This window comes from Emydura macquarii, unplaced genomic scaffold (assembly GCF_026122565.2).
Source record: "Emydura macquarii macquarii isolate MOO-44397 ecotype Brisbane River unplaced genomic scaffold, CSIRO-AGI_Emac_v2 contig_1119, whole genome shotgun sequence".
Taxonomy (NCBI): Eukaryota; Metazoa; Chordata; order Testudines; family Chelidae; genus Emydura; species Emydura macquarii.
In genome coordinates, this window is record NW_027131256.1 from 5,740,933 (window position 1) to 5,754,929 (window position 13,997).

Here is a 13,997-nt window from a genome sequence, read left to right on the forward strand (position 1 = left end):
GGAAAAACTTCCTAACTGTCAGGGCAGTTAAGCACTGGAACAAATTGCCTAGGGAGGTCGTGGAATCTCCGTTATTGCAGATGTTTAAGAGCAGGTTAGACAAACACCTGTCAGGGATGGTCTAGATAATACTTAGTCCTGCCTTGAGTGCAGGGGGATGAACTAGATGCCCTCTTGATGTCCCTTCCACTCCTACACTTCTATGGGTCAAGTTTTGCTCTGGGGTAAGGAAGTTCAACTCCCACAGTCTGCAGCAGAGTTCTACCAGCTTGCATGAGGGCTAAATTTGTCTCTCTTTGTTTTCTGTCTTGTGGGTCTTCACTGGGGTAACATCCCCAAGATGTTCATGCCTGGTCCATCTTACAGAGCTCTCCTTCCTCCTTGACAGGTAGTGGGACTAAACCTTGATTGGCCGAGGGTAAACAGTGCTCTTCTGTTGGGATGGTGCGGGTAGATTATGTTAGGGGAAAGGCGGGGCACAATGTAAAACGTTTGCGGACCAGCATCCTAGACATTCCCTTCTTTCACACAGAGAGCCCTGTAAATCTCTGACCTGTGTTTAAACACACATGGCCACTCATTATTGATTTACCTGAAATCATGTCCTGTTGTGCTCCCGGTTCCGGAGAGCCTTGAATTAATATGCTGAGGCTCAGTATGAATGGGAAAAACTAGTGGCTTTATTGAATGCATCCAGCTTGGCTTTCTGGCCATGCACCACTAACTAACCGGTGTCCCTAGCGCAGTGTGCTGTCTTGTATAATCCCTCCTCTGGGTTCTTTGGGGGTGGCTGCCTCTCTTCCAGTTGTTCCAATGTTCTGGTCAGAAATAAAGATCAGGAAAGGCGCTACAAAGCACAGTCTAACCCTTACCTCAATAAAGCATCTGAGTCTGGGGAGGGGGAAGCGGGTGAAGGGGTTAATACCAATGAATAATGGATGTGTGGCCGCAGCACCCTTTGATAAATAGGATCAAGAGACACATTAACGCATTAGCCCCCTCCCCTGTAATCTGTACCCTCCTAGGAAATTCCAGCAGAGATGCCTGCAGTTCTTTCTCCGTCCTGCACTGTTTCTCATAGGTGCCCATCCCACCTATTGTAGAATTCACACTGCTTTGTATGGGCACGTTTTGGAAGGTGAAGGGTCAGCTGGGGGTATGTCTAAACTGCAGCTGGCAGCAAGCCCCCAGCCCAGCTAAACAGACTTGCGCCAGTGTGCTAAAAAGAGCAGTGTGGGTTTTGCGTTTTAGGCTTTCAAGCTGCGGGAGTTGGGTGGGCTTAAAGACCGAGCTGCAGCCTGAGCCACAATGTCGACATGAATATTTTTAGCATGCTGGTTCCAGCCCCGCTAGCATGGGTCTGGCTAGCCGGACTGGGAGGCTTGCTCCTGGCTGTGGTGTCGATTTACACCATGTATCTATTCCACCACTTGGTGATTTCTCAATGCTTGGCTGCTTTCCAGCTCCTCATCTGACTGCATACTGCATCTAGCCCCCTACCCCGCTTCCTCCCTTCTCCCATCTGCCCCCTAAATGCATTTGTGCTGACGGGCCCATCTTTCCTCCTACACGGACAGGAGATGTGATTAGAGGGAATCTAATTTGTTTGGAGTGCTCCAGCGATGGAAGAAAATTATTCTGCAGCAATATTTGCAAATGCATTCATCATAGAGTCCCGGGCAATCCGTCACCGCCAGATGATGACTTTGTGATCTTCATGAAGGTCTGATTAAAAAAGTCTTCTAATGACTGGCCCAACTTGGCACCTCACTCTCCTGCCTCTCACCTGGAGCAACGGGGGTTGGGGTAGGGGATTGCAGCGTACTCCGCAGTCGTTTCCACTGCTGCCAAATCCAGGCCAGGACTTCAGGGAAACTGTGTCACAACATTAGACAGCCGGGCTAGGGGTGAGAGCGCTGGAGAGAATTGCAGGGTCTGTCTGTGTACAGCTGCATCAATAAATAATCCCCTTGATATCATTATACTTGAGTCTTGTCTCTTCTCTGTCTCGTAAGGGATGAGGAGCAGATTTGACTAGCCTAATGCCCACAGTCTGTCCAAGCTTCAGCCTCTTATGGCAGGCACCCAGCTGCCTCCTAGAGTCACACTTTGTGCAAGCAGGAAAGTGCTATGTAGGCCTCCAAGGAGTCGGGGTGGCTTCCCCAAAACAGACTGGGTCACCTCACCTGCCTTTATTCTGAATCGGATACATTATGACCTGCTGTAAGAGGGCACCTTTATGCATCCGCTCAGCTGCCCAGCAACATCTGCTGCAAGCAGGGTCGCACTGGTAGCCTCCCGCTGACTGAAGGAGAATACGCCCAGGTGAGTGTGGTAGCAGCTGCAGGTGGCAATGACACATCGTAAGGAAGTGGGTGAGGAAACCCTAACGGGCCAGGCCAAAACACCGATGGCTGCACAGCATGCTTCCTGTTTGTAACTTTTCAGGAGCATCCGATAATGCGGCCAAAGGCAAAAGCCAGCCAGAGATCAGGAACCTCAAACGGACCTTTGCTTATTGCTGGGTACGTACCAGGAGTGACTGGGGTGTGATTGCCTCACATTACAAGGCCAGAAGGGACCATTATGACGACTGAGTCATAACACAGGCCAGTACCATTCCCGTTGGATGGGCTGCCATTAACGAGCAAGCAATAAATGCCCGTGGGTTCTCGCTTCTGCAAGAGCAAGAGTTAGGGTCTCTGAGTTGCTCGCACCTTTCCCACACCTCTGTGCTGTCACACAGGTTTGTATGCTGGGCTCCTCCTTTTTCCCATCCGCCCGTTTACTCCAGTTGTATTTGCTCTGCAATCAGTGAGTAGGTAGGAGGAGTCAGTTAAATTCAATTCTTCCTTTCCTGCCAACTCGCAAAAAGTAACATGCCTCCATCTTGCAATCTTTTTTCCTTTCCACTTCTGAGCTCCCTCTAGTGTGCACGATGTGTATTGCATTTTCTCACTCCAGCGCTCATTAGATATCATGATTCTTGATTTGTCTTTCTCAGTCTGGCTTGTTAGACTGACAATAACCACGATGAATTACAGCCTATGGTTGCCATTCATCTTGTTTTGACCTACTTGCCAGGTTTGTTTTATCCTCCACTGAACAGCTTCCCTGGTATCCATGTCTTTGTTTTGGTGGGTGTTGGGGGGGGGAGGGTAATTGCTACCCATCACCTGGCATGGGTGTGTCTGACATGACTACTCTATTGCACCTGCTTTTCTTTCTATTGTCCTGGGGATGGTCTGGGGCAAGATGTGTTCTCGTGTTTGATGCATACTTTGGACTCGTGAATTTTCTTGTCCTCTGCAGTCTAATTTAACAAAACATGCCTGCAGGCCCAGGCTCTGCCCTCAGATTCGCCCCTGTAGCCCCTTTAACTTCAGTGGGGTCATCAGAAGTCAATGAAAGCAAAATGTGTCACCTGGTGTCTTGCATTCCCTCTAGTGGTAGTTCTAGTTATTGTATTACTTAGTACATGATGCATGTACCCAGACTCCTTAACAGGGTGTGACAGCGTGCGGGGAATGAGACTGAAGCTTGTTAGCAGTGAGCCTCTGTCTTTCCTTACCGAAAGCTACATGCCATGTGTGATCAGTATACACCAAATGGGACAATCGGGCACAGGGTTTCATATGTAGGTCCCTATAGTGTAGGGTGCTGTAGCTCCAGGGCTGTGTCTGTGTCCAAGCCAGGCAGCCATTGTGGGACATCACTGCATAAAGTGTCTGGCTTCCTTGTCTGCCTGTTACAGGTTAGCGAGTTGTCCTGGACTCCTGGTACACCCTTTGGGCAGTGATTTCCTGACACAAGTGAGAGGGATAGAAGGAGCCATTCAGCCAGGGTGGGTGCAGTGCTTGCATCTTCCTCACTGCTCCAGAAAGAAGGGGCTCTAGGGTGCATCTACTCCGCCAGACGTGCACTGGAAACCTGGTGCAGGCTGTTGCAGCTGCGTGGTCACATCAATGCTTGTAAAACATGCGAGTTGGCTGTTGGGTAAGAACACACAGGCTGTTACAGGTGTCACAAGGTCAGTGTCCCAGCCAAGTTTGTTGCAACACATGTAGGCCAGGTCCTTCCTCCTCCTGCCTCTGCAGAGTTAAGGCTCCTGAGCATTGGACATCCTTTTGGGACTCTTGGGTTAGATTTCACACTGATCTCTCTCCCTTCACATGTAAGGCCCTAGGACTCTGATTATCCCCCTGCAGGATGTGAACAATTCCCGCTGACTTCAGTAGGCATTATCTCCAACCTGCAGTGTGAGAGTCAGGTCCCTGGTACTCATCTCTCACACCTAATTCCTCCTAATCCTGCATCCAGTGTCCTGGGACTCCTGATTTCAGATTTTTGCTTGAGTGCACACATCCTCCCCCGACTTTCTTTCCCCAGGCTTAAAGGGCCAGGCGCACCTAATTTAGATTTCACGCACAGCTCTCTCAAACACTTAATGAAGCTGTCTCTCCTTTCAGCCAGGTGAAGGTTCAGTGGCGTGGGCCAGAAGATCACACCGACTGATGGGAAAGAAATGAGACTTAGCGAGAATTTGATGCTAAATTAAAAGGAAAGGGGAAGGCTACGGAGTAAAACTGCAACCAGCAGAGCTCTAACCTGTACTCTTTTTGTTAAGCTAGCTCCTCAGATAAACAAGAACAAGGTTAAAAGAACAGGTGTCTCCATATGGGAATAGAGCTGGGTCTGAGACAGATCTATAAGCTGTGACAGCTTTCCCTCCACCCCGCAGCCACTTGCCATCCACTCCCTGTCTTACAGAGCTGGGGCTCAGAATTGCTGGTACTAATTTAATATAGGAAATTGCAATCATGTAAAGAAAGCCAGAGTGTAAATATATAGATGGCATGTGAAAAAGCTATGGAAAGGCAGCATGGAGGGCCATTTGATGTACCAGTGAAGCACTAGGAAGTCTAAATACCTCAGCAGGGAGACATTATGGCTGCAGAAGGCGTTTTAAGGGTAAGGGCACAGGGTGTGATGCCAATAACCTTGCCCCAGTCTATCCAGATAGCTCCACTGGTAGCACCTCAGACCCCTGTGGGATCTATCTGGCCCATCCTTGTGTTAAAGAAACCCCTGGCCACCACAGCTTCCTGCACTTTGGAGTGTAGGAGTGAGGATCTCTCTGCTCCCTTCTTACCCCTGCCCAGAAATGCACCCACGCAGAATCAGCTGTGTTTTGGCCCTAAAGCTGTGCAGTTAAATTCACAAACAACCAGGGGAAATGTGCCTGGGAAGGCTCCCGCTGCTCCATTAACCTATCTGTGGTCTGTATCCAGCATGTACACTGAGCAGCTTGGCGGTAGATCCTGCTACGGAGCACGGGGTTGGGTAAACCACAAGGCAGCATGTTGCAGTGTTGTGTGGCTGTAGAGACCACAGTATCCCCTTGCACAGGCAAGCACAGTCACACATCCACTTACCCTGTGTGAAGTGAAAAGGGGGTGTAAAATCGGAGGAGAGCAGGTGTGGCAAGGTACACATTTGCATATTCCCAATCCTGGAACCAAAACTCCAGTTTATAGTGGCCAGCCGGCCAAGGTCAGGAAATAGTTAACTCCTGCATACAAGTACTGGCATTCATGCACTCAGGGAAGATGGTGAGGAGCTGTCTATGCCCAGGATGGGTACGAGCACTAATATCATGTAGTGTGTCCTGTACATGCATGTTTTTGCACTCCTCTGGTTTTGGTTATTGGTAGGACTGTCCTATCAGCAGCAACCTGTTAAGATACACCTTTAAGAAGAGAAATGGGCAATAGACAATATTACACGTGAGTAAAAGCGGCTCTGGGCTTCTTAGCCTTTCCGTTTCCTGACTTTTCGTGATCGTAATAGTGTGTTGGTGTAGATTTTTGGCATTTTATTTCCTAGGTTTTTAGAAATGAAGGGTGGAAGTTTGAAAAGCATGCATGTGACTTAGGAACACAGTCCTATTGTTCAGTGAGATTTGTGCTCCTAAATCCCCTGAACACCTCCCCCCGGGATGCCATGGGGCTTATACCCTGAAAGTGGCAGTAACGTTCTGTCTCTAGGAAATGCACGCTCCTTGAACTTCACCATTTAATATACATGTACATCAAGGAGGCCTCACTTAACAGAGGGACTTTTGCTGGGTTTACAGGGATCACATCCAAGCACCTTCTGTGGAATTAGGGCTTATCTGCTTCTCCTAATTAGAGGAGGGAGGGCTTGGAGGATGTCTGGAAACCTCTTTGCTAGTCAGCAGAAGCAGGATCTGGACCTACGTCCTCCCTGGGGTGCAAGAAACTGGAACTGGATGTGTGATCCAAGAATCCCACATTTGGGTGGGATAGGAGGAGGAGGCACAAAGCAGGAGAGTCCAAGGCAAGAGGCAAAACCTGCATGAGGCCTGGAAACAGGCATGTGCCAACTGCATGTGCCCAGCATCCATCTTTAACAGCCCAGCTGATAATTCAGCACTGCAGACTTTCTCTTCTGCATGCTCAGATCCTTGCTTACAAATGTTCATAACCCTGGTATTTTAAATGCAGAGGATGATGCCAATACTAGGGGCTAGATAGCTGAGTAAACATCCCTCTGACACGAGCCCAGCTGCGGGGCGAGATGGGTCAGGGCGACCTCTCTTGGTGGAGGTTAAGGTAAGATGGGTCAGGTGGGGACATGGGACTGGGCCCACCGATGAGCAGGGCTTCCCCTCCACACAGCCGCTGCAGAGCCAGGGATTTGACTACATTGCCAATACTGGGAGCTTCCACACCAGCTTCTGGGGGAAAACCCAGGCTTAGGCCGTGGGGGATTCCTGCTGTGCAGGCTTGCCAGTGGCCTGAATGTTGCATCCACTGGAGGCTTGGGAATCCATCAGATACGTCTGTATTCAAAAGAGAACTCTTCAAAGAGCAGTCAGTGCTGACAAAGCCATGTATTAAATACAAACTCCCGATGTGGGGCAGGATACACACAGGTCCCTGCTCCTCATTGGCAATCGGAAGGAGGGAACCATGCTCATGTGACATGACATCTCCGATTAAATTCTGCATGTCTTGCTCTTTTTGCTGTACGCTGTGGCAGAAATAGCTTAGTGTTCTGGGAGGCAACAGGTGCTGTCTCTGACAGCGGGAGAGAGCGAGCAGCCCACCGTAAATCAGCAACTGGACACAGATCCCCAAGAACCAGGACTTCATAATGCAGGGACTTTCCCTCAGGTGTAGCCAAAGCCCAAATGTGTCACTACAGCTCTAAGCCTCAATCTCTCCCCAGTAACAAAAGAACATGGGTGTCACTGCAGCTCCAGCTACCTCAATATTTCCAGCCTGAGATGGACACTCCAGCCCCACTCTTCCCTGAGATGCCAGCTGCCAGTACTTGATGCCAAGGAATGAGGGAATTAGGCTCACTCCATTGGACCTATTATTAGTATTTGTATAGTGGTAGCTAGCCCTGGACCAAAACCCCATTGTGCTAGGTGCTGTACAAACACAAATAACAAGACAGTCCCTGCCCCAAAGAACTTGCAATCTAACAAGTAAAGTGGTCACCCATATGTAGAACCAGGAGGTTGGGCTCCTCCCAAACACCCTTGGGTTGGGAAGCACACTTCATCTGTATCTCACTCAGTTGGCCTTGTGCTGGGGGTATCTCTCAGTGACTGACTGTCTATTCCTCCATTTTAACCCCATGAGAACCATCTCTGGCATGCAGGCAAAGTTATGCTAGAGTAGAAATTTTTCATGCTTAAAAGGATGGTTTTATTGAAAGTGAGGTTTAGTTGTTTTTGTTTTGTTTGTTGCTCAAGAATATTTCATTTCTGATGAGGGAAAAACCTTGGTTTTCTATGGGGAAATTTCTGAGTGAAGATGTTTGTTTTGAATTGACGGTTTGACAGAAAATATTTGGGTTTGGTTTCTCAGTTTAAAAAAAAGGTGAAACAAAATGACAAGTGGAAATGTGGCTTTGACATGAGCCATCTTCATTTACTTCCAGAAAACCAAACCGAATGATATCGTAAGTCAAAAAATGGGTGGTTCCAATCAGTTCAAAACTTCCTGTGGGAAAACCAATTTTTTGACTGAAAAAAATCTGAGGTTTTTCATTTTTAAATTTCTGGCAAGAAAAACGTTGGTTTCTCCCTCCGACTCTAATATAAATAATCCAACACAGCCTGGAAAATAGTCCAGGGTGGATTTTCATCACTGATTCCTTTTTAAAATAAAAAATGGATGTTTTTCTAAAAGCTCTGCTCTAGGAATTTTGGGGACATTCTATGGCCTGTGTTATACAGGTGGTCAGACTAGAAGACCACAAGGGTCCCAACCAGCTTTGGCATCTATGAATGGGTGTCTACAGGAGGTGGCTCCAAACTCTTTCAGTGTGGAACTCTAGAGTGAGTGGGCTTCCCTGTAACCTTTCCAATGTTCGCTGCTTGAGGGCAGAAAATACAGTAGGGGAATGGGCTACACTTTCCCATCCTCCCTCCCCCAACTGCTATTTCAACATTTCTGCTTCCCTATCTACTTGTGCAGCACAGATCAGCATGAAATCAAATACTGAGCTAAACAAACTCCTTTGGATTTGAGACAAGCTTTGGATCAAGGACTGAGTGAAGGTTATTAGTAAGAATCAGAGCTGGTTGTAAACGTTGCAAAGGAACAGTTTTCCATTGGAAAACACAGATTCCACAAAATTGAAATGTTTCATGGGTGTTGGGGACTGGGACGTGGGTGGTCGAGGCTAGTGGTTGGAGCAGGTGTTGGTAGCCAGGAATCCGAGCCGAAGGCAGGAACTGGAGTTGAAGATCAGAATGGTGCTCTCCAGAGTGAGGCAAGACAGGAGCAGGACCCATTGCGGCCATGGGCTAATACTTTGAGCAGCTGGTGCTGCGGCTGGGTTTAAGAGCTGGTCTGTTGACTCTTCCAATCAATCAGGTGGTGCCAACCTATCAGGCAGTGCAGCCAATCACCGCCTACTACAGGTCATCTGCGCTTGTTAGATTACTCAGGGCCTGGCTGTGCTACAGGCCCTCATTCCTGACAGTGGGACTTCATTGATTGCCTTGAAATTTTGGACAAAAAAAAATGATCCATGTTTAGTTTCAATATGGCCAAAGCACTTCATTTAGACACTTATATCGTGTATTTCATTACAATGTAAAAGTCAAAATGATAAACTGGAACCCACGTGCTCTGAAATGAAATGTTTCAGAATTTTCGTTGGGCGGGAAATTTTGACTTTTTGTTCCGACCTGCGATGAAAGGCTCTTCTGAAATGCTGGGATTTCCCACGGAACAGAAACGCTGTGTTTCAGCCAGCTCTAATAATAATAATAAATAAATAAGACAGCTCTTTTAATCTAGTTGAAAAAGGCTTAATGAGCTCCAAAGGCTGGAAGCTGAAGTTAGACAAATTCAGACAAGTAATAAGGTGCGCATTTTTAACAATGAGGGCAATTAAACACAGGAGCAATTTATCAAGGGTTATGGTGGATTCTCCATCACCTGAAGTCTTTAAATCAAGACTGGATGTGTTTCTAAGAGGCATAGCTCAAATAGCTATGGGTTCAATGCAAGAACTACTGACTGAGGGTCTCTGCACAGACTAGATGATCATAGTGTTTCCTTCTGACCTTAACATCTATGAATGCTTTTTGTTGTGTGTTACAGTAACATCTAGCATCTCCAGTCGGTAATCAGGGCCCCCCAATGCTAGGCACTGTACAGACATGTAATAAAAAGACAGTCCCTCTCTTAAAGAGCTTACAATTTCTTTCTCCCCATCCCTAAAAGCCAGATTGTGTAGAGGGCCTGCCAAAGGTTGAAAATAAGGGCAGCTGAGATAGAGAGAGAGGGATGAGGATACTCTGAAGGGAAAAAGTGTGAGAGAGGATGCATTAAAAGAGGAGCGGAAAGCGTGAAAGAAGAATAGAGAGAGACAAAGGAAACGAGGAGCAGGGAGTGGCGAGAGAAAAGAGGGGAAGGGAGAAAGGGAGGCTATAAAGGAGGGAAGGGCAGAGAATGAGTGGAAAATGTGAGAGAGAGAAAGTGGGAGGAAGATGGGAGAGGCTGGGGTTGAGGCAGCAGGTGCCCACTCGTAAGGTCCAGTGGTCAGGTGGAGAGCTATGATTATCCAAGCCAACAGTGAGCCATCTCTCAGACTAGTCCTACTTTAGCAGTGGTGTGGAGTTTGGGTTTTTTCCTACCTCGCTCCCCTTTTTTTTTCCTCTTTCTGTCAGCGAGCTCCAAAAGCCCAAGGTGGTTTAATGCCAGCTTAAGTGCTTTGGATTTATTGTCTGAAGCCAGGTTTGCGAGAGCCAGTGTCATTCACTTCCAAAGAGCGAACTCAGTGGCTTGTGGCAATTTCTCTTCTGCTTCTGGAGGAGCAATGCACACCTCCCTCCCTGCAGGGCTAGGAAGAGGGGGAGAAACCCAAGACAATAGGAAAGCATAGAAGGAGCAATGAAACGAAATGGGGAAGAGCCAGTGAAGGATGGGGTGGTGGGCAGGTCATATATAGCTCCCCCTAGTGGCTGTCCTGAGCAAGGCTGAGACCCCACTACTAACTTGCACCTAGTAGTAACCAATATCTCAAGTAGTAGGGACATAGGGTTTAGGTGCTGCAGGTCCTGTGTCCGATCCTTGCTAACGACTCTGATGCAGGAAGGATGGTTCAGTTGTTGGGGTGCTCGCCTAGAACTTCAGAGATGTTCGTTCAGTTCCCTGCTCTCTCTCTCTGTGCTTCAGTTCCCATCTGTAACATGGAGATAATAGCGCTGCCCTACCTCACAGGGGTGTTGTGAGGATAAATATATTACAGACTGAGCTGCTCTCATCCTATGGTGATGGGGGGCCAAATAAATAGCTTGCAGCCTTGCGTTTTTAAACAAAATGGCACCCAACATGACCCTAGAGGCTTGGGATGAGTTTGTCTAGCAGGGAAACTCTGGAATACATTGGCTAACTGTGATTGTCTCCCTCTGGTGGCTGGCCCCAGTACAAACTGTGGGTGCTATTTATTGTACTCACAGCTGCGTTACTTCCCAGCTCTGCCTTACATCTCACCTCGCATGGGAGGTGACCTGACAGCCACCATGTGTGCCAGGCTCTGTGCTGCCAGTCTGAGGTCTGCTCAGCCGGCAGGGATTCTGAGCAACCTACTCAGGAGCTTGTCCAGAGCGCCTGCCTGCATCAAAACTGCTTGGTCACAAGAAGATGGTTTGTTACTGGCTGAAGTCAGGGGTCTGGCAGCACTCCTAGATTTTAAGGCCCAAAGGGGCGATCATGGTCATCTAGTCTGACCTCCTGCACATTGCAGGCCACAGAACTTCATCCACCCACTCCTGCGAGAGACCTATAATCTCTAACTGAGTTATGGAAGTCCTCAGCTCATGATTTAAAGACTTCAAGAGAATCCACCTGGATTTTATCCTGCACTCACACAATGATGCAGCAGTTCCATTACTCAGTGCATTTGTTGCCTTCCTTTTCCTACTAACTCATTAGCTCCCTCTAGGGTTCCCAAGTGCCTCTTCCATCCCCTCACTCTTGCCTGAGTCAGGCCCAGGTGCAACAACTAAGCACTAAAAAGCAGCGCAAGCCAGGTGTATAGTTAGTGTCCCAGGGACACTTCTCTTCCATTGCAGGAGGCGTGCAAGCTTCTGCCTTACCCCTTGCACGAGACGTGTGTGTGACGACCACTGTGTGCACAGCATATAAATGACACCTTAATCAGATAAGCTGGATGGAAGTCCTGAACCTGGGAAGCCTTTTGCTACAAGAAGGCTGGATCTCCTTCCCTTCCCCTCCCTTGCAAAGCTCTTCCTGCTCAACCACCACCTGGAATTGTTCTATGCGAGCAGGTATATAACTGCCCTGTCGTAGATGCTGACATGTACACATATGAACATGTGCACAATGGAGCATCACACCTGGAGACTGGATCTCCCATTTAGTAGCTGGAGTGAGATGATGCCCTTCAGTGCCAATCAGCCCTCATTGGCTCCAAAGGAAAGTGTGCTGTAAACTCCAGAGAGCCATCAGAATCTGTTACTCCGTCTGGTCTATGCCAAAAACAGGGGGCCATAAGGATGTGATCTCTCTGGCCAAGAGGATTTATTGGTAGCCGGCAAATGTGAGACTCATCAGACAGGGACATCACCAAGCAGTTTGGTGGTAGACTTTAAACAAGGTTCTCCCAGGTGTTCCCAAACTGCCTGCCACTCCACTGCTCTCTCTACGGATATACTTGTGAAAACTTCCCACCATTTCAGCACCACCTGTAATAGCAATAGAGCAGTGGTTTTCCACCTGTGGTCTGCGGACCCACAGGGGTCTGCGGACTATGCCTAAGATTTCCGAAGGAGTCTGCACCGCCATTTGAAATATTTTAGAGGTCTGCAAACGAAAAAAGGTTGAAAACCACTGCTATAGAGGGCTCCAGGGAACAGTGTTTTAAGCACCTTATCTAACCCTGCACTGCACAGTGCTTGGATTCGCCGGTGCCCTTGCCTTCAATACTGATGAGCTGAAGGTTTTGTCTTGACTAGGAAACGGGGTCACGTTTCAGTTGGGCTGAGCGAACACCTGCTCCCAAAAACCAACTGCCAGTTGTCCTTTTTCCTAAGGGAGATACAGGGTAACTAACCTGTGGCTCCTGCCTGAGCTACATTCCACCAACCAACATTGAGCTAAAGGTGTTACCCTGCATCAGCACTGAGAAAAAGATCCGGTTTAGCCAGCACACCTTAGCTAAGCGTAACCGAAACTCAGCCCCTTTTTCTAGTCAAGATTCTTCCCGCCCTAGTCTCTCCCAGCAGATGCCAAAGGATGCAGCTACCCTGGGAAAAATCAGCTGCCTGATTCTCCATCCGTGCAGCTCCTCTAGTGGCCGCAACGCAAAAGGAAGCAGCTGTGTAGTCAGAGCCGCTCGCCCCATGTTGTCTAACTCAGGCGTGATGATGCTGGTGCACTGTCTATGCTACAGCTTCTGTCACTGCTACTTCTAGCGCATAAAGTGCTGACCAATTTTCTTGGGGCAGATGAGGCCTCAGGGACCTAGCACTGTGTAGGAAAGGCTCTTCTCTATAGAGGCGCTATCGATTACTGGAGCCAAGGGGAGGCGAAGAGACAAAGCTTTTCCCACAGAGAAAGAACTGACAATTGTGAGTGAGGAATCCAGAAAATCTTGTCAAAGGGCTGCACGCAGAGGGTTCATTCATTGTTGGTGTGTCTCCACTGAACTCAATAGAGAGATCCTACAGTTTAATTTAACCCAGTCTGCTCTAGTGAGAACTGCAAAGATGTTTCCTTCCTAGTGTGGGACAGAGAGCTCTTGGGGGGGGGGGGTATAGAGACAGCCTCTGCCAATGTGGGGCGGAGGGATACTGGGGGGGGCAGAGGTACAGGGACAGCTCCTCCCAGTGCTGGGTGGTGGAGGCTCTGAAGGGGGGGAAGCAGAGGTATAGAGATGGCCTTCTCCATTCCCACTTCAGGAGCGTTGCCTTCCTGGGCCATGAGGAGATGTGGCCCCATCAGGTAAAGCTGAGCAGCCATTGAGTGGCAGCCCATGGCTTTATCCAGCTGGAGCGATGAAGGTGGATCAATGTGAATTGGATTTTTGTAACTTTAAATAAAATTTGTATTGGCATGAAGTTAATTAATAGAGAGCTGTCAGAGGGCTCCTTGGCACATCAGTGTGCTCAGAGGTGATGCTTCCTGGGGAATGGGGGGGGGGGGGGAAATCTGCCAGCGATCAGCATAAATAAACCAGCAGTCAGACCCTCCCAGCCGCTTTACCCCTTCCCTAGAGACTGCCTTGTCCCCGCAGACGCTCTGTGTTTTCCTTTGGCTACCCTACATTTGTTTGCAGTCTGAAATTTTCTTCTGCCCTCGCTACTCTTCAGAATGGAAACACACACGTCAGTAGGGATAATCGCTTCCGTCAGGTAGCAATAACGCAGGGATAAACAGCTCCCGGCTACTCCAGTCTGAGCTTTAAGAGGAGGAAGAGCT

The 13,997-nt window shown here is 48.5% G+C and overlaps 1 protein-coding gene across 1 annotated transcript in view; it reads left to right on the forward strand.

The window, feature by feature from the left end:
* Positions 1-13,997, forward strand: part of LSAMP (limbic system associated membrane protein) — a 1,203,385-nt gene that overhangs the window by 51,286 nt on the left and 1,138,102 nt on the right. The gene's annotated exons all lie outside the window — the stretch shown is intronic.